General features: G+C 50.1%; 1 protein-coding gene and 1 pseudogene across 3 annotated transcripts in view; both read right to left on the bottom strand.

Annotated features, from left to right (window-relative positions):
- The window catches only part of LOC142572799 (uncharacterized), an 87,134-nt gene extending 81,911 nt beyond the window's left edge, over positions 1 to 5,223 (bottom strand). For all 3 annotated transcript variants that reach the window (XM_075682163.1, XM_075682164.1, XM_075682161.1), the window contains exon 1: positions 4,912 to 5,223. The gene's annotated coding sequence lies outside the window, so the exon portion shown is untranslated. The remainder of the gene's footprint in view (positions 1 to 4,911) is intronic.
- Positions 5,224 to 8,399: 3,176 nt separating this feature from the next.
- On the bottom strand, positions 8,400 to 8,575 carry LOC142573430 (U2 spliceosomal RNA; annotated as a pseudogene).
- Positions 8,576 to 18,801: the final 10,226 nt, after the last annotated feature.

Genomic DNA, 18,801 nt, shown 5'->3' on the forward strand with positions numbered 1-18,801 from the left:
CCATTAGTTTGTGGATGGTAGGGCGTAGAATGGTGGAAGCTACATGAACACAGACGAAGGGTTTCTTCAACCACGTCCGCGGTAAACTGTCGCCCACGATCGCTGATTACTATGCGAGGAGGTCCATGTCGGAGTATAACGTTAGCCAGCAAGAAGATAGAAACTTCTGTAGCTGTGGCCGATGGCAATGCGGCGGTCTCACAATAGCGGGTAAGGTGATCTACGCCAACGATAACCCGACGATTACCCTTGGAGGATCGCGGGAAAGGGCCCAGAAGATCTATACCAATTGCTCAAAGGGCACGCTAGAAGGGGGAACTGGTTAAAGCAGGCCATGTGGCGCTTGTGGCGGACGCTTGTAGCGCTGGCATTGAGAGCAGCTGGCGACGTACCGTTCGATATCTTTCCGCATCTTAGGCCAGTAAAAACGTTCTTGAGCTCGGTAGAGTGTACGTGTGGAACCAAGATGACCGGAAGTTGGGTCATCGTGCATGGCGTGTAATACTTGGTGGCGAAGGTTCTTGGGGACAACTAAAAGGTAGCGTGCACCGGTGGTCGAGTAGCTCTTCTTATACAGCGTGCCACCATCCCGTAGGCGAAAGCGACTGCCTGCAGGTGACTCCTGTGCTGCCGCGAAGAGCGGTTGTAAGCTCTCGTCCTTGTGCTGCTCGGATATGACGGTACCCATATCCGGAAATTCCGGGGACACAAAAGCGATGTATTCATTAAAATTGTCTGCATCACATTCAGTTGTTTGAAGTGGCATCCGAGAGAGACAGTCAGCGTCAGCATGCCGCCGGCCACTTTTGTAGCAAATAACGAAGTCGTATTCCTGTAGACAGAGGGCCCAGCGCGCTAGTCGTCCTGAGGGATCCCGCAGATTCACAAGCCAGCATAGCGAATGATGATCTGTTATCACAGTGAAGGGGTGCCCATAGAGATACGAACGAAACCGCTGCACGGCGAAGATGACCGCCAGACACTCTTGTTCGGTGACTGTGTATTTGCGCTCGGAGCGGCTCAAGGACCGGCTAGCGTAAGAGATCACGTGCTCACTGTCCCCAACACGCTGAACTGGCACAGCACCGATGCCTACGCCGCTGGCATCGCTGTGAATCTCAGTTGGTGATGAAGGATCAAAGTGGCGAAGAATTGGTTGGGATGTCAACAGAAACTTGAGCTGGCGAAACGATGAGTCGCAATCTGCAGTCCACTCAAAAGGAACGCCTTTTTGGAGAAGGCGTGTAAGGGGATGAGCCATGTCAGCAAACCGGGGAATGAATCGGCGAAAATAGGAGCACAAGCCCAAGAAACTTCTTAACTGCTTGACAGAGTTGGGTACTCTAAATGCTTCTACAGCCGCAATCTTTTGTGGATCTCGTCGGATGCCTTCTTTAGCGACCAGATGGCCTAGCACAAGAGTTTGTCGTTCCCCAAAACGGCATTTCTTTGAATTGAGCACAAGACTCGCTTTCTCCAAGCAGTTCAAGACCAAATCCAAACGTTTGTTGTGCTCACTAAAAGTTCGCCCGAAGATCACAACGTCGTCTAAGTAGCACATGCAAACTTCCCATTTTAAGCCGCGTAATATCGCAACCTTTCGAACGTTGCGGGCGCGTTACACAACCCGAAAGGCATCACGTTAAACTCGAATAGGCCGTCGGGTGTTAAAAATGCTGTCTTTTCTCGGTCGTCCTTGTGTATAGGAATTTGCCAGTAACCTGACCGTAAATCGATTGAGGAGAAGTAAGATGCCGCGAAGAGACAGTCGATGGCGTCGTCAATTCGTGGGAGCGGATATACATCTTTCTTAGTAACGGCGTTTAGGCGACGGTAATCAACACAGAACCACCACGTACCGTCTTTCTTCTTCACCGATATCACGGGGGCTGCCCAAGGACTAGATGATTCTCGAATGACGCCTTTGCATAGCATTTCTTGGACCTGATCGCTGATTATCTTGCGTTCTGATGGGGATACACGATAGGGTTTTTGTCGGATTGGCTTGGCGGCTCCTGTGTTGATGCGGTGACGAGTTCTGGAGGCAGGAACTGATGGCGGTCCATCGTGCTGCGCAAAGTCGAATACCGAGGTATGTTTCGTAAGCAGGGCCATCAAAACTCGACGCTCGTTATCGCTGAGTGACTTATCAATCTTAGAAAGTATATTCGAGCTCCCGGGGCTCGTAACACTGGTTGTTCCTCCATCGGGGAGCTCTGCAAGTACTGCCACCGATACGGGCGAGTCTTCCTGAAACGTGGCAATCTTTAGGGCTTGAGGTAGCCCTGCCGCTTCAGTGGAACAGTTTAGCGCCCACAGCCCCGCGCATCCATTGGTCACTGAGACCACGCAGTGCGGAACTAACACGTTTTTCTTGAGGCAGTTCCGATGTACAGGCTCCATTGCAGCATCGAACGAGATAGGAGTCGGAGATGAACAGGCGACGGCAACACGCATCGCGGATAAGGCGGGCACAACTGTATCCTCAGACACGCACAACACACTCTCCGGGAAAGCTTCACCTTCAAAGAGCACAGGTGAAACACTGGTGTCGACACTGAGTTCTCCCGTCCGGCAGTCAACATTCGCACCACACAATTGCAAAAAGTCAATCCCCAGAATCACGTCATGCGAGGAGCGACGAAGAACAGTAAACTCTGCATTAAAAACTTTCCCACCCAAAGACACATCCACGTTACACACACCAACTGGGTATAATGCTTCACCACTGACTCCACGGAAACTTGTGCACTGGTCCCAACGAAACATAACCTTTCGTCCCAGAAGGCCTTTAAACCCCACACTCAAGACCGAGACAGTTGCTCCCGTGTCGACTAAAGCCATTGTAGAGACCCCATCAATCAGTACATGAACCTTATTCTTTAGCATGAAAATAGTTGGAGGCAGTTGAGTCAGCAGCACACATTTTCCAGGGACCTCACCTCCATCGACCGCGCTGGCTAGTTTCCCGGCAGGGGCGACACGAAACGGCTCCGAGGCGATGGTGACGTGAATCGCGGCCGAGGGGATGGTGATAGGGAGGCTCGGAAGGCTGGTGGTGGCGTCAGAGTACGGTCGGAGGCAGGAGAGCGGTAGCGGTTCCGGGTTCTTTCTTCTCCAAAGTAGGTCTCCTGGGCGGTGCATCGGTCCTCTCGAAAGTGGCTTCCTGAAGTGGAGTCTCCTGGCCACTGAGTGCGCAGTGTACGACCACTAGACCGCATAGTCGACGCTGACGATCCGTAGTTTGATGCTCGGCGTCGGCTACAGTACCTAGCTATATGGCCAGGCATGCCGCAGCAGTAACACACTGGCGAAGGGCGAACTTCAGAATGCGGATTGAAGTATTCTGCCGAAGACATCGGTTGAGGGTAACGAGGCTCTTCCCCTTGAAAGTCGTAGGTAACGGTGAGTCTTCGTGGACGAAAGTTGCGTGGGCGTGGATCAAAACGTTGAGGGGGCGAATCAGTGCGTGGTGGTTCAGTCGTAATGTAATTCGGTTCGTCTCTGGAGCCGTTAAGATCCGCGACGTTCACCGAGTGGTTCCAAATAGCTGAAGGGGGTTCCCAAAGAGTGTGTCGGAAAACGGAGGAGCTGCAACATGGCGCCGTATAACGTGCCTGTTCGTCATGTCGCTGGAGCTCCTCGCGGACTATCTGCCGGATGGCGGACGAAAGGTCTGGGAGCGGAGGACTCGTGTCAAGACTTGCTACAGTCGTTACATTGGCCAGCCGTCCAAACTTTGGTGTAATTCGGCGAGTCTTCAGCGCCTCGAACGTACGGCAGTGCCGTATCAGTTCTGATACAGTGTGCACATTCTCTTTACCAATGAGGAAGTTGTACACGTCTTCCGCAATTCCTTTTACCACGTGCCCCACTTTATCTTCCTCTGTCATTTGAGGGTTGACGGTGCGGCACAGCTTCAAAATTTCTTCGATGTAGGTAGTGCAAGTCTCGCCGGGTACCTGAGCTCTCTGGGCTAATGTGAGTTCCGCACGTTTCCTCTTTGCGTCCGAGTCACCGAAACACTTTTTGATCTCCTCGACGAAGCGTGTCCATGTAGTTAGCATGTCCGCGTGGTTGTCATACCATACCAACGCCGTGCCGGCCAAGAAGAAAACAACGTTCCTAAGCTGACTGGCAGCGTTCCAGTTATTGTGTTGGCTTACCCTTTCGTAATGGGTTAGCCACTCATCCACATCTTCCTCTGCCTTCGCCAAGAACGTGCGTGGCTCTCGGTAGTGCTGGATAGGGACTGGGCTCGCCGAGGCACTGCTGGTGAGGGTATTTTGCTCTGTGGCCATGACTGAGCGCGACGGCGAAAGTCCGGCGAGGCGACGGCTTCGGCGTAGCTCTTGTGCTGGTGGCTCCGTTGTAGGTCGTGGGAGTTACCCCGCACAGCTCCACCAAATGTTACACACGAGGTGTTTTAATGCAGAACCAGATGAATCTGGTTGATAGGCGCGGTTGTTGAAGAGCGGTCTCGCGGCAGCTTGGCTAACGTCGTTCTCTTCCTTCTTTCATCTGGTTGTCTGCGCGGCAGGCGTGGTTCATGACAGCTTGTGACAATATTATCCTCTAGGCGTCTGCATAGTCCGAATCCATTCCCTAGTTCCCCCAGTCCATCTTTTTTTTCGCCCACTAGACAGTCCTCATTTTATGACTTGCACTGTCATTCTATGTATCACCGGCGTTACAGTAACTGGCCTGTACGAGCTCGGAACGACACGCAACAACTCGAAACGACGTTCATACGCAGCATGCTGCTGCGTATGGACGCCGCGTCCGTAAGCATATTGACATCACCTGGAGCATAAAACGCAGCCATGTTTTCTAAATAAAGGCATTTTCTCCCACTCGTTACCGCTGCTGCTAGGCCTCGCTGTCTCTGCGTAGGCGACAACGCACACTCACCTGTTTTCTCAAGAGTATGGGGAAGTGCGCCGCTCGGCTGAACGCTTCGAGTCGTGAACGCCGCTCTGCGTTGTTCCGGCGTCCCCGTCGGCCTAGGCACGTCGTCATGCTGCCGCTTACTGTAGCGCTGGTTCTGGCTTGCGGCCGCCAATGTGGGAACCGAGGCACGAGTACCGGCCGCGGCCGCGTTCCCTCGTCCGGGCGGCTGCTCGTGCGCGAGGGCAGTGAAAAACAGAGTGCTGGCGTGAGGATCCTTAGGTCTATCGGGTTGCTGTCCCGCCCTGGCATTCCCAGGCAGCGCCATGTTGCCGCTCTTCTTCTAATTCGTGGCGATGACGATGAAGCCACTTACGAACGGGAAACCATTATTGGCTCGTGAGGTGAAAAATCCGGCGTTGGCGTGACCACACGATGGTCCCAAAACGCTGCGAACCCTAGACCTTCGGCAGTAGTCGAAGCCACGACCTTCGGTGTTAATTAAGGCGTATTCGGTCACAGTTTATTAAGGTAGGACTTATTAAGGCACTCGAGCCCACAACCACTGGTGCGAGTCGAACCCTCGACCTTTTGTGGGAGTAGAACCCATGACATTGGTGTTAATAAAGACACAGTTAATTAACGCACTCGAACCCGCGACCTTTGTTGGAAGTCGTACTTTCGACCTTTGGTGGGATTCGGACCCAAGATTTTGGTGTTAATTAGGGCGGAGTTAAAAGGACTGAACGAGCACAGGCATCGCGCGGTGGTCGCAATGCTTTCGCATTCATCCACGTAGGGATAACAAGTGCCCCTTCAATTTATTTTAAGCATGAAATGCTTTTAGCTGCCGTTGGCTGCGACCTTCAAGTGACCTTGAGACAAATGCCAGAGCCGTTATCCGGGCACTCCAACGAGTACATCCGGGCAAGTTGCGACAACAAAACGAGATCATCCTGGCAACCAGTCAAGACCGCATTACATACGCTAGTTACTTTCCAAACAAGTTACAAAAAAATATTGCTTTCGAGTTATTCCATATTTTCGTTCAGAGAGAGAGAGAGAGCTCTTTATTAGAAAAAGAGAGAATTTTGCCGGCGCGTACATAACCGCTGGCATGCTACTCTGTATAGGAATGGGATATGGGATTAAAGGATTCCAGAAGAGACTGGGAGAAAAAGAGGATAAAAATAAATATCAAATGTCCGAGTGGACCTGATACTAATATTTACAGGTGACATGGCGGGTAAATTTAGGCTTTTGTATGGGAAGTGTGCAATTTTTAAAGCCTTCCTATTAGATCAATTTCTGTCAGGTATTTGAACAATAAATCCAAAACCCGTCGCTGTTTTGAAGGGCCGGGCATTGGACCTAAGATACTCGGTAACGTTAACGGTTCGTGGCAAATCATGTCCAGTTGGTGCTCAAAAAATTGTCTCTCGTCGTGGTACGCGGGGCATTCTAGTAATATGTGCTCAATTGTCTCTAAGTTGCGACAGTTATCACAGTATGGGTTAGTGGTAAGTCCTATGCGGTACAGATAATTGTTCGTGTATGCCACGTTCAGTCGAAGACGATGGTACAATGTCTCTAAGTGTCGAGGAAGTGGTCGTGGAATTTTCGGTCTCATTTCTGAGTCAATGTAACGCAGGAGGTTATCTTGGTGAAGCGGCAGATTGAAGATGCGGTCTTTTTCTTGATAGGAATATTTTTTGCCATGTTTGAAGCGTCGGCTTTTGTAAAAAATGTTCTTTTGAACTTGCGGTACTGGAGTCCATTTCTGGCAGCTTCGTCCGCTCTTTCATTTCCAGAAATGCCGGCATGGCCAGGTATCCACTGGAACTTCATGCAATGCCCAGCAATCTTAGCCCTGTGGTGAAGATAAGCAGTGTCAAATGCTGCTGGTTGATTATTGCAACGCTTGTGCATGTTCCACATACTTTGTAGGGCTGCTTTTGAGTCTGTGAAAATCATCCATGTCTTTGGCGGCTGCTGTCGAAGTACATAAACAAGGGCCTCCTTAATGCCATATAGCTCCGCTGAAGTAGATGATGTCGCTCGCTCAAGACGAAACGAGAATCGGTGCCCTCTAGAGGGAACAAAAAGTCCGCATGATGAACGATGTGGAGTTGTAGAGCCATCTGTGAAAATGTGCGTTGCGGCTGCGTATTTTTCGTGCATATATTCCAAAGCTATCTGATAAGTAGCTGCTTGAGGCATTTTCTCTTTCGCACTGATTCCATGTATATATGCCACGATTTCCAGTGGGGACAGTGTCCATGGTGAAATGTTTCGCGGCATAATTTGTGACGCCTGAGCAGGAATCGAAATAGCTATGCTTCCGACGGCCTGCCCAAAGCTAGATGTAGCACGGGTTCTGGAGATATCCTTTAATAAGTGAGTCTTCGTATAAGTGACGTGCCGGAGGTGTATCCGAAGTCTCTCCTGCGAAGATAGCACTTCCAGAGGCAGGTATATCCAGCTTCTGTTAAAGTTCCTGAGCGGGACGACCCCTTCGGAAGGCCAAGACATACGCGAAGGCAGTTGTTTCGTGCTGCCTCGAGTTTTCTCTTGCTTGTGGGAGACATTTTGTGCAGGATCGGGAGGTAATATTGTAATGTTCCGTCGACGTAGGCCTTATGGAGGAGCACCATTGATCGACAGTTGCTGCCCCACTGTGATCCGACTAAAAATCGGAATACGTGCGACGCCGAGGAAATCTTCTCACTCAGTTTTTTCACTTGGGGCGACCATGTGAGGTTCACAATATCACTCAAGCTGTAACTCCTGCTGTAACTTTTGGTACGTTGAAGTTTTATTTGTCCTTTCCAATAACGACATTCACAAGGCAGATACAGGGCACCATACACTTTGTTGTCATCGCTTGGCGCTAAAACAGCGTTGACTGTGCTCTCTTCAACGCCAGCTGCCCGTAAAGTCCGCGGTGCGTTCTGCGCGCCGGCAGCGCCGGTAGGGCCGCGAATGGCCCTTTGACGAAGACGATACTTGCAATGAGGTTCTGTCTGTGACAGAAAAATATTGCGTCCATGTGCGCTAGCCCACAGTACGGCGTGGTGCGATGTGATGTGGTGGCTAGTATCAACATTGTTGCTAGTATCATCTCCAACCAACCTGCTTTTCCGGTAGTCATTTCATGCTTGCATCTACTCTCGATTACGGGAGAGTCAGCAATTTTTTAACACACTCACTGTGGTGAGGGCGCTCGTCATAATAGTCTACACACTACTTTGACTGGCCCCTTCACCGTATAGTTGGTAAATTGAGGGGGTCCCATTTTCTTCTATTACATGTTATGTGCACAGAGTTTTGTTAGTCAGTGGATCGAGATTGCGGGGGGGGGGGGGGGGGGGGACACATATCATTGGGTCGCACATTAACAACGTAACTACAAGATATGTCCAGTGTGTTCTCCTTGGTGTTGTTTTGTTGCTTGTGGGTTTCTGACGATATATATTTAGTTTTTTATTTATTTATTCGAGAATATATCCCCATATACGTGGGCGGATACGAAGATAGCGAAATACCGGGCCGACCCGCGGCGGAGGTGAAGCAGTCTTTAAGCACTCCGCCAACTTGCAAAAATAAGTTTATCTTAGACCCAAATAGAACCCGTATCGGATATCTGGCTGATAAGAACAGATACTGCACCTTGACCCGCGAGAGCCCTCTCTTTGTCGGTGTTCCAAGTGTTTGCGCATCTTCTTTCCTTTCCTTCCGTTCTCCCGTGGTGGCGGTCCCGTAAGCGCCACGACCGCGAGGCGAAAAGAAATGCGACTCGTCCATGTAGCCCCGATCCCGCAAACTTGGAACGTTTCACCGGAGCAACCGCCAGCTTTCGGAGGGAGTTTGTAGGGGGCTAACTTTCTGTGGCCTGTGTTGTGTGTGACCGCTTGTGGTTTTCTAGTGACCTCACAGCCCTTACTGCACTGCGGGATGTCGACGAACGCACGATCGCCTTGGCTGCGGTGAAGCAGTGTGCCCTCGGAGTGCTCTGTGCTCGCGTGTCTGTTCTACGTGCTGGGATTCGTTAGCAAAACGTGTCGTGCCGCGTTTGGCAACAGCATAGATGGGTATGTATACCCCCCGGTGCCTCATCATCTTCCAAGAGAGAGAGAGAGACAGGAAACATTTATTTCTAATGAGTTGAGGAGACTTCCTCGTAGGGTGGAGCCCTTAGCTCAGGGCTCCATCGGCTCGCGCCACTACGCGTGCCCGTCGGATCATCCGTCGCTGCTTTTGCGGGTCTAAGCTGGTCAGCGCAGTCTTCCGGGAGCAAGGTAAAGGTGAAGGAATAAGGGAGTAACCCGGAAGGTTTGGGCATTCCCAGGTGGAATGATATACTGTGGGCTTTGCCCCACAGTACGGACAGTGTGAGGGATATTGTGTGCATGGGGTGGAAGAGGTGAATATAAAATAGACCAAGAAATCATTTAGTTTGAAGCTGTCGCCACACGACGGCATCTTCTCGGTTAAGAGGATTATGCGGTAGGATTAAGTGTCTCCTGCTGCCTCTGTAATGTCGTAGTGTTTCAGCGCAGTTCAGTGGTTCTGTCGGTGCGTCGTCTGGGTTGGACAGCTCTTCCAATGGCGCCCGGTCAGCAAGCTATTAGGCTACTGCATTAGCGCGTTCATTACCAGGTGTATAGACGATACACGTCTATACACGCCTGTGTAACGCTTCGGGTGTAATGGTAACACCCTGCAATGTTTGCAGGGTGTTACCATCCCTTGTGCCAAAGTCCTGCTGGCATTCATTAAATCAGTTCCAATTGTGATGGGTCCATCCGGTGCCGGTATCATTGAAGCGTGTACGATGGCTAGGGCGATAGCAGCCTTTTCCGCCGTGCCACTGTTCACAGTGTTGAACGTGGCCGAAGCCCTCAGGATGTCTATATCTAGTACGACTAGACACAGGGCACGTACCTTTCGGTGCCGGGCCACGTCGGTGTCGAAGAGCGGTGTCCGATGTGTCATCGCCAAAGAGTCGAACCAGGGCTTGTGCCCTTGCCTGTCTTCAGCCTTCATGAAAGTCAGGGAAATTGCGGCTACGTGAATTTTGTTTTCAATGCTAACTGCAAGAAGTGTGCGGTCTTACGAGGCTCAACATCGTGAAGGAGCGAATAGCCGTTCCTCATCTTCCATTTATGTACATACGGCGTTTTACGCACGGCAATGGACAGCTCGCCATTAAAGGGCCCACGTACGCAGCTTCGCGAGTCGTCCACCTTCACACAGTGGAATGGGACTGAATTTTTATTTCTTAATGATCTTCCCTTTAATACACTTATTTTATAATTTTTACATATCTGTCAGGTTGATCTTATATTAAATAAATATTATCATGTAACTTTTGATTATAGCTTTAATATTTTCATTGTTATCACCACGGCCCTCAACTTTGTTCTCGCTCTATGCTGCCCGCTTTCTAGCCATCCCTCATTGTAGTTATGCGCTAAGGTTGGGAATCATCATTATCATCATCCTCCGTAGTGGGTATGCACCAAACCCTTAGCAGGTTATGAAGAAAATAGGACGGACAGCTCCGCTTGAACCTCAGGTCTATTTACGCATCTTTCCCTGAGCTTGTATGAACAGGGCGCAGTGAAGGCCACCAGCCACGGCAAGGCAAAACGCAGAAGGCCACGACCCATTCTTGAAGCCATTCAAGCCATTCTTGAATGCTTTCAGATGCGGCAGCCTTCCAGGCATGGAATTCCGCACGCAGAACGATGGCCCCAAGTCGACACAGCTAGACTTCTAGTGGACGCAGGACCAAGCGGCCCACGCACCGAGTGTGCTGCTGCAGGTACCACCGTCGACAAGCTCCGCTGACTTGCCACACCACCTCCTTCCTGCTGTTCCAAAGGCTGCCGCAACATCATCCGGCGAACACCATGAGCAGCAGCAGCAACAACATGTCTAGCATCGTCAGTCCTTGTGTTATAACTCAACTGTTATGACTGCTACCGGGCGGGAACGGCATCCGGCCGGACGGCCAGGAGCGTAATACCGTCCACACAAGAACGGGAACACTGCGCCCGTTTATTCAGTGTCAGCCCTTTGTTCAGACGTTCTCAAGCCGCTCCGGCACCTGCGATGACGTCGGACTCGCGCCACAGCGAACGCGGTTTGCTGTCTTCGTTGTCGTTTTCACTTTGCAGCACTCTTCCCTCCTTAAGGTGAGTTCCGCTGTACGGATTTTCGTATACGGGTCGATCTACGAAGCACAGCTGGTTGAGCTTCTTCTGGTAGCGTCGGTACACCAGCTGGTTGATCCTGCGAAGGTTGTGCCGGCAGAGGACTGTATCGAGGACGGACTTGATCCATGTGACGCTGAGCTCACCTTCTGCCGTTTCAACGATTATCATTCGGGATCCCCTTGTTTCTTTCACTGTGGCTGGCAGCCACCTTTCTCCCTCTCCGAAGTTACGCGCCCAAGCAGGAGTGCCCAGGCTCAGGTTGTTTTCTTGATCTGCCTGTGGACAGACAGCAAAGGTTACGGGTGGCGGAAGGCACGTGTCCAACCGAGAACGGATCTGGTATCCCAAAAGTCGTTGAGACGGTGATCTTCCATCATCCAGGGGCGTTCTACGGTAGCTAAAGAGCAGTTTAGCCAATCGCTCAGACAAGTCACCTGACCTAACCTTCTTGAGGCCATCTATCAGCGTCCGCATGGCACGTTCCGCAAGCCCGTGCCGTACGAAAGTGCTTTATGTTATTTCCTGTCAGATACTGCGTGAAAGTATCTGACGTGAACTGAGTTCCGTTGTCTGTCACAATGGTTCTTGGTATGCCCAGCCTGCTGAAGATTTCACGCAAGGATGTAACTGTCGATTGTGTTGTGACATGACGCACTGGAATTGCTTCCATCCATTTTGAATGTGAATCTATGGCCACTAGGACCATGGTGTTATTCACTGGACCAGCATAATCCAAATGGACACGTGACCAATTCTCGTGCGTTAGTGGCCAGCTTATTGGTATTTTCGCCGGTGGCATTGCGCTTGCTTGTATGCATATGTAGTAAAATTCCTACTGATTTGTTCCATAGCTCCGTCGATGCCGGGCCACCACACGACAGCACGGGCCAATGCCTTCATTGCGGACATTCCCTGGTGCGTCTCGTGCAGGAATTGCAGCATGTCACCAGGAGCAGCCTCTGGAACCACGACTATGTGACCCCAGTAAATGAGACCTTTGTAAACGGTTAGCTCACTTTTTCGCGCCAAGTATGGGTCCAACCGCGGATCGGGTGCTTTGCGCTCCTTTTGCCAACCATGAAGCACGTAGGACTTGACATTTCCAAGTACTTGAACTTTCTCGGTCAACTGTCTCATTGCTTGCGACGAAAGGGGCGTGTCATCTAGCTGCTGCAGCGAGTCCACGTACTCGTACTGATGTGTCCTCGGTTGTTTCTAGAGGAAGCCGACTGAGTGCGTCTGCATGCAGGTTGTCTGAGCCAGGTTTTCACTCTATATTGTACTGGTACGCTCCCAGCAGCAAGGACCAAAGCTGAATTCTTGCGGCAGCCATGATGGGCGTGGGACGATCTTCGCGGAATAGATCCACCAGCGGCTTGTGATCTGTGATCAAGGTGAATGTTCTTCCCAGTAGGTAGTCGCGAAACTTTGATACCCCGAACACTACGGCCAACGCTTCACGCTCCAGTTGGGAATAATTCCTTCCGCTTTGGTAAGCCTTCGAGAACGAAAACCTATAGGCTTGCCAACGTTGCCAATGCAATGGGACAGTACCGCTCCGATTCCGTTGGGTGATGCGTCGAACTCCAAGCGCAGCGGCAGTGAGGAATCGAAGTGAGTGAGCATTTTGGCTTTGCATAAAGCATTTTTTGACTTCTGAAACGCTTCCCGTTGTTGACAGCCCCAATTCCAGCGACGTTCTTTGGTTAGCAAATCGTAGAGCAGTGATAGCAGACTGGCCATATTGGGAAGGAACTTGCTGTAATACGTGAGAAGACGCAAGTAGGAACGCAGTTCGCTCACGTTCTTGGGTGTTGGCGCCTTCAATATAGCATCCATGTTCTTGTCCAGAGGTTGCAACCCTCCAGTACTGATCGTGTGGCCAAGATACGAAACCTCAGGCATCCTGAAGGTGCACTTGTCCTTCCTTAGCTTGACGCCGTACTCTCGAAAGCGCTGGAGAACTGCCTTGAGGTTCTTTCCGCCGTCATTCCCTTTCTCGGCAACCAGAACGTCGTCCAAGAACGCCTGGACTCCCGGCAAACCGTTCAGGACGCTGTCCATTATTCGCTGAAAGATAGCTGGGGCAGAAGACACACCAAACGGCAGGCGATTAAAGTAGAATAATCCCCGATGTGTGTTAACGACCGTCAGCTTCTTTGACTGCTCATCCAGGGGAACCATGGTTGTAGGCGTCTCGAAAGTCCAATGTGCTGTAAACGTCACCCTCGTGCAGTGCTGCAAAAAGGTAATTGATTACCTGGAGTGGGTACTGCTCCGTCAGACAGTGGCATTTACCGTTAGCTTGTAATCACCACACAATCGAACTGTTCTGTCTTTCTTCATTACCGGAACTACCGGCGTCGCCCACTCAGAGTGAGCCACCGGGGACAGGACTCCAGATTTAACAAGCCTGTCCAGCTCGTTAGAAACCTTTTCTCGCATATGGAAGTGGCCTGGCTTTGAAGAACTTTGGAACCGCATCCTCCTTCATGTAAAGATGAGCGGGCGGAACCTTGAACAGACTCAGTTCAGGTGCAAACACGTCCTCGTACTCACACAGGATCGCTTGCAAGTTTAGCCCTTGCTCCTTAATGCTGGACACGCTCAAAACCGCAGCCCCGTCGTTGTTCAGCGCCTGGATGAAATCACGGCCACACAGGCTCGGTCCGCAGACGCAAACGGTCAGTGACGCCGTAACCGTCGTGCCGCAGTATGAAACTGGGAGAGTTAGCTTGCCGGCTATAGGCAACGGGCCCAAGTAGCAAGACAACTTCAAGCTGGATTTTTCAAGGCAGGGCCAGCTTGTGCGATGTTGGCAGTAGACGTCCCAGGACACCACGCACACGGGTGAGCCGGTGTCAATTTCCATCACGATGTCGGCTCCGCCCCAGCAAAAATTTCGTCGTACCGGGCTGACGATTCCGTTGTCAGCGGTTGGTTGCGGCTTTAGTGTATACAACTGTGCGGAGAGCTCGGCTTCGGCATTTTCCATTGAACCGCTGCTCAGCGCCAAGCTCTGGTGCGGTCGCTTTTCCTTAGATCAACACACGGCAGCGAGGTGCCCCTTTTTGCTACAGTTGAAACATTTGGCGTGTTTAAAGGCACAAGTCGCCTCACCATGCTCGCGGCTTCCACACCGATGACAACCTTTAGAAGATCCACTCGCCTGACTACAGGTCTTTCCTGCCTGTCGTTGCCGTCGATCGCTCGCCAGTCTGTGAAGCTCGGGCTCTTCTTTCGGTTCCGTCTGCTTCATAAGCTGAACACCCAGTCGTGCAGCCTCTGCTGCAAGCACGATGTTTTCTGCCTCCTGCAATGTCAGTGAGAAAGCAGTGCCTTCTGCACGTCACTGCTACGAATTCCGCACACGATCCTGTCTCGCAGCAGGCGGTTCAACATGGTCCCGAAGTTGCATTTATGAGCCAGGCGTCGAAGCTCCACGATAAACTGTTGAGCTGATTCCTCTTCCGATTGAATGCGGGTAAAGAACTTGAAGGTTGCGGCTATCTATCTCATTTGGCGGGGGTGCGTAAAGTTCTTCGAGAATGATAACCACTTCCGCGTAGGTTAACTTACTCACCTTCCGCGGGTAAACATGCCCACTCAGTACGTCGATAGGCTTCGAACACAGTGCCGAGATAAGAAGCGCCCTTTTTTTAGCGTCGTCGACGATGTCGTTACCCTCGAAGTACGACTCGACTCTGATGTAGCACGTCGACCACTTGTCCTTGACGTTGTTGAACTGTGGAACTTGGTACGCCATGGCAGGAGTGTTCGTCGCCATCAAGGTGCTAATTCGTTGCTCGTCGCCACTGTTATAACTCAACTGTTATGACTGCTACTGGGCGGAAACGGCATCCGGCCGGACGGCCAGGAGCATAATAGCGCCCACACAAGAACGGGAACACTCCGCCCGTTTATTCAGTGACAGCCTTTTGTTCAGACGTTCTCAGGCCGTTCCGGCACGTGCGATGACGTCGGTCTCGCGCACCGGCGAACGCGGTTTTCTCTGTCTTCGTTGTCGTTTTCACTTTGCAGCACCTTGCTTGAAGACATGGAAGCATGGGCCGATACAAGCTGGCGCCATGACGTCACAACGACCGAGTACGCACACGGCGCCGGTCAGGATTAAGCCACGCAAAGTGCGGAAAGGGCCGCGCCTACCGGGCGTGACAGTCGAACTCTTCTACCTCTGAGGAAGCGTGGAATGAATTGATCGTTTGTGAGACCGTGCCCGCAATCCTATCTTGTTCAGACTGATTCACAAGCTGTAGAGCATTCTTATGGATGATGTTCGAACTTTTTTTTCTCAAGCGTAATAGTGTTGACAGCGCGCAGCCTGTTCATCAGCTCGTGATTAAAACTTTTGTTCAGGTTGTCAACTGTTTACATGCACATTCTTTATTTCATCTCAATAACGCCCTCTTACTTGCTTGTTATGGAAGTGAGTAAAAGTAAAAATACTTTCGTCATTTCAAGAGCCAAAGGTCCGGTCCCCTTTAATGTGCGCCATACTTCGTTCTTGTCTTGAAGCACGCCTAGCATGTCTGCGCTAACGAGGTGGCTTCACCACATATTTTATCCCAAAGTACGCATATCAGCCGCTGCATGCGCAAACGGATGACCACTTCTTTACTTTGTTTATCTGCTTTACAGCTTTCTTTGACGTACGGACACTTTTTCTGACAGAAAAGCAAACCAATGAATACTAATCTGTGCTTGCTACGAGTAAGCCAACTTTGTCGCCTTCTTCCTTCAGTTGATAAAATTAAAGAACTGACAGCCATTGATAAATCGTGTAGGGCCTTCTCTTCATATATTAACTCACCTGCAAATACTGACTATCGCAGCTGCACGTGCTTGACTTTCAGGAAGTGCTATAGGCTATCGAAAGCGACTTGTCCACCCTATCGATCACAAACATTGCCTGGTCAGGGCGAAGCGGACGACATGTAGGATCATATACCAAGGAAGTTTCGTCAAATTGTTAATGGTGACAGGCGTATAACCAAACGGCATAAGGTCATCCAGAGTCATGGTCGAAGAATAATCTCTATAGAGACACGAATGTACACCAGCAAACGCCACACTGACAATTGTTTTTAAAACACACGAAAGAGAGAGAAATTATTCGATCTGCGTTGGTAAATATTCTTTCACCAATGCCAAAAAAAATCCACCGTAAGGAGAGGCTTGACAAGCCAGAAAGGACACAGAAACGTAAGACAACGGGCGACGCCGGCTTGAAGCTGTCGCACCTGCTCGTCAAGGCGTCACGGGGTTTTGACGACGTCTGCTCACGCCTGTATAGTTAACGTTTCATCGGTAAATGTAGATTACATTGTATTATGAAAGTGCCGAGTACTCAAATGAGCAAGTTTCGAGATATTTTACTGAGCTACAGTCGCCCGAACACGAGAGCACGCTTTGAAATCAATGACGTCACACTGAAGTTACGTCGCTGGGGTATCGGCGCGAAATTGAACAAATTAAATTTTTGTCTTCGTTTTCTATTATTAATCAACGTATTGCAGCGAATTGATTTAACGATTCTAGAGTCTTGAAAGAACACTTTCTGAACCTCAACTGTGCTTCTCTTTGATGTCCCTCTAAGCTACATTACTTCCTGTTGATTTTAGAAAATTACACTGTAGCAATATAAAAATTTGGTTACACTATGACGTTGGGGCTGGCTTACCTCTCGATGATTGGAATCATGATGCAACGAAGCAACGCAACGGTTGTTTCAAGGCTGGTTCAAGCCTGGTTCACCCGCCGAAACGTCAGTGCAATATACTGTTCTAATTCAACGTACGTCGTACTCTTTTTTTCTTCATTTTGCTACCGCGGCCAGCGTGATTTCCTCAGCCATAATTATATATATATATATATATATATATATATATATATATATACGCGAGTGTGTGTGTGTGTGTGTGTGTGTGTGTGTGTGTGTGTGTGTTTGTGTTGACCTGTGTTGCATATTTCCATATGTCCGAGTTTATTGTTTTTCGAAACGGTTTTCATTAAATGTCCCCGTAGTCATCACCCGCCGCGGTGGCTTAGCGAATTTATGGTGTTGCGCTGCTAAGCACGAGGTCGCGTGATCAATTCCCGGACTCGGCGGCCGCATTTTCATGGGGGCGAAATGCTAAACGCGCGTGTCCCGTGCATTGGGGGCCCATAAAGATCACCCGGCGGTGAAAATATATCCGAAGTGCGCCACTGCGGTGCTCCTCATATTGAAATCGCGGTTTGGGCACGTAAAACCTCATTATTCAATTCAATTTCATGTTGCATTCTTTTCTTTCGTCTTATACCTCTTCTAGTCGGCCCTTTTCATATTGCATGCAGATCAAACGCATATGATAGAATCAAAGTGAAGCGAAGGATTGTTTATTGGTAATGCCGATCTGATGTACATGACCGATTTGATCTGGTTCGGTTTGATGAGTTTTATGCAGGAATCGTAGGGGGACATGCCCGTTCAGTTGGATTGCCCAAGATCGGGCACTTACTGAAAGGCTAAATAGAGAAAATAAGGCAAATTAATATATCTGCTTAACATAATTCATCATTCCATTAACAGGTCTGTGTGCTGTAGAGATCGCTCTGAGCAGACGTTATATGTTCAGGTTTACGTAGGAAGGTATGTTTTGTTATGCACAACAAAGGTGGGGCACATACTCGATCAGCATACAAGGGCTGTGTAGGGCCGTTTGCTGGTACTTTCTTTCGACGCCTAGGAGCACCTAATGACACTTACCACCGTATTAATAAGTGCATCTTGAAGCTCACGCTTGACTTGATTTTAATGACCCCTGTTGTGAACTCACCAAAGGAAACGCAATGAGCGTCTTGGACCCGTTCGCACCAGGCGTCGTTTACATCAAGTCAAGCATGGGCTTAAAATTAAGATGCGTTTCTGAATAGGGGGGTTAGTGTCCCAAGTCGGCAGTAAACGGCCAGAAATTCACAAACGGCAAAGTGGGGGAAAGGTTCAAACAAGGCAAAAAACTTACTGCCTCTTGGTTCCTACTCCGGTAAGGCTCAGAACCAGAGAGTGTTTGATAATGGTTAGCATGACGACCACCGCACTTTATATTACGGAAAGCCTGCCATAATTTCTGCTTATTAGCACCACCGCTCATGCGTTGACGACGTGAGACTCTCGAACACAAAGTAAAAGCTCGCGATTTCCATGGCATAACGTTCGGCGAAGGTTCGCGGCCATATGGCGCAATGTATTTTGTATGCGCTGTGTGATTCATAATACGCATATCAAGCTGTGTTTTGTGCAATCTATGATTGTGTTATCAGCGATAATAGCTGGCTGCAGCTGTAGGGAAGACTGTCTTAGAGAAGATTACGGCAGAGTTCGGGTTTCAGTGCTAGGCAAGTTTACGTATTAAACGGCGAGCACCTGGCTCCCGTCGCCTGGAGAAGACAGAACATGATGAACACTATAATAATGCTTCTGTATTGTCGCATAAAATATCCCGTTCACACTTCTTATTCGTCCTGCATGGTGCGATTACTGGTCGTAATGCACTGGTCCCGTGGTGCGATTCGTAGGCGATGAAGAAGAAGAACACACGCTACACTGGTTTCTTGCGAGCTCACATCGGGTCGAAAATGCCAGCTCACGATGCCGCTTACTCGGCAAATCATTCCAACAGCGCTTACCAGA

Source organism: Dermacentor variabilis, chromosome 2, assembly GCF_050947875.1.
Source record: "Dermacentor variabilis isolate Ectoservices chromosome 2, ASM5094787v1, whole genome shotgun sequence".
NCBI lineage: Eukaryota > Metazoa > Arthropoda > Arachnida > Ixodida > Ixodidae > Dermacentor > Dermacentor variabilis.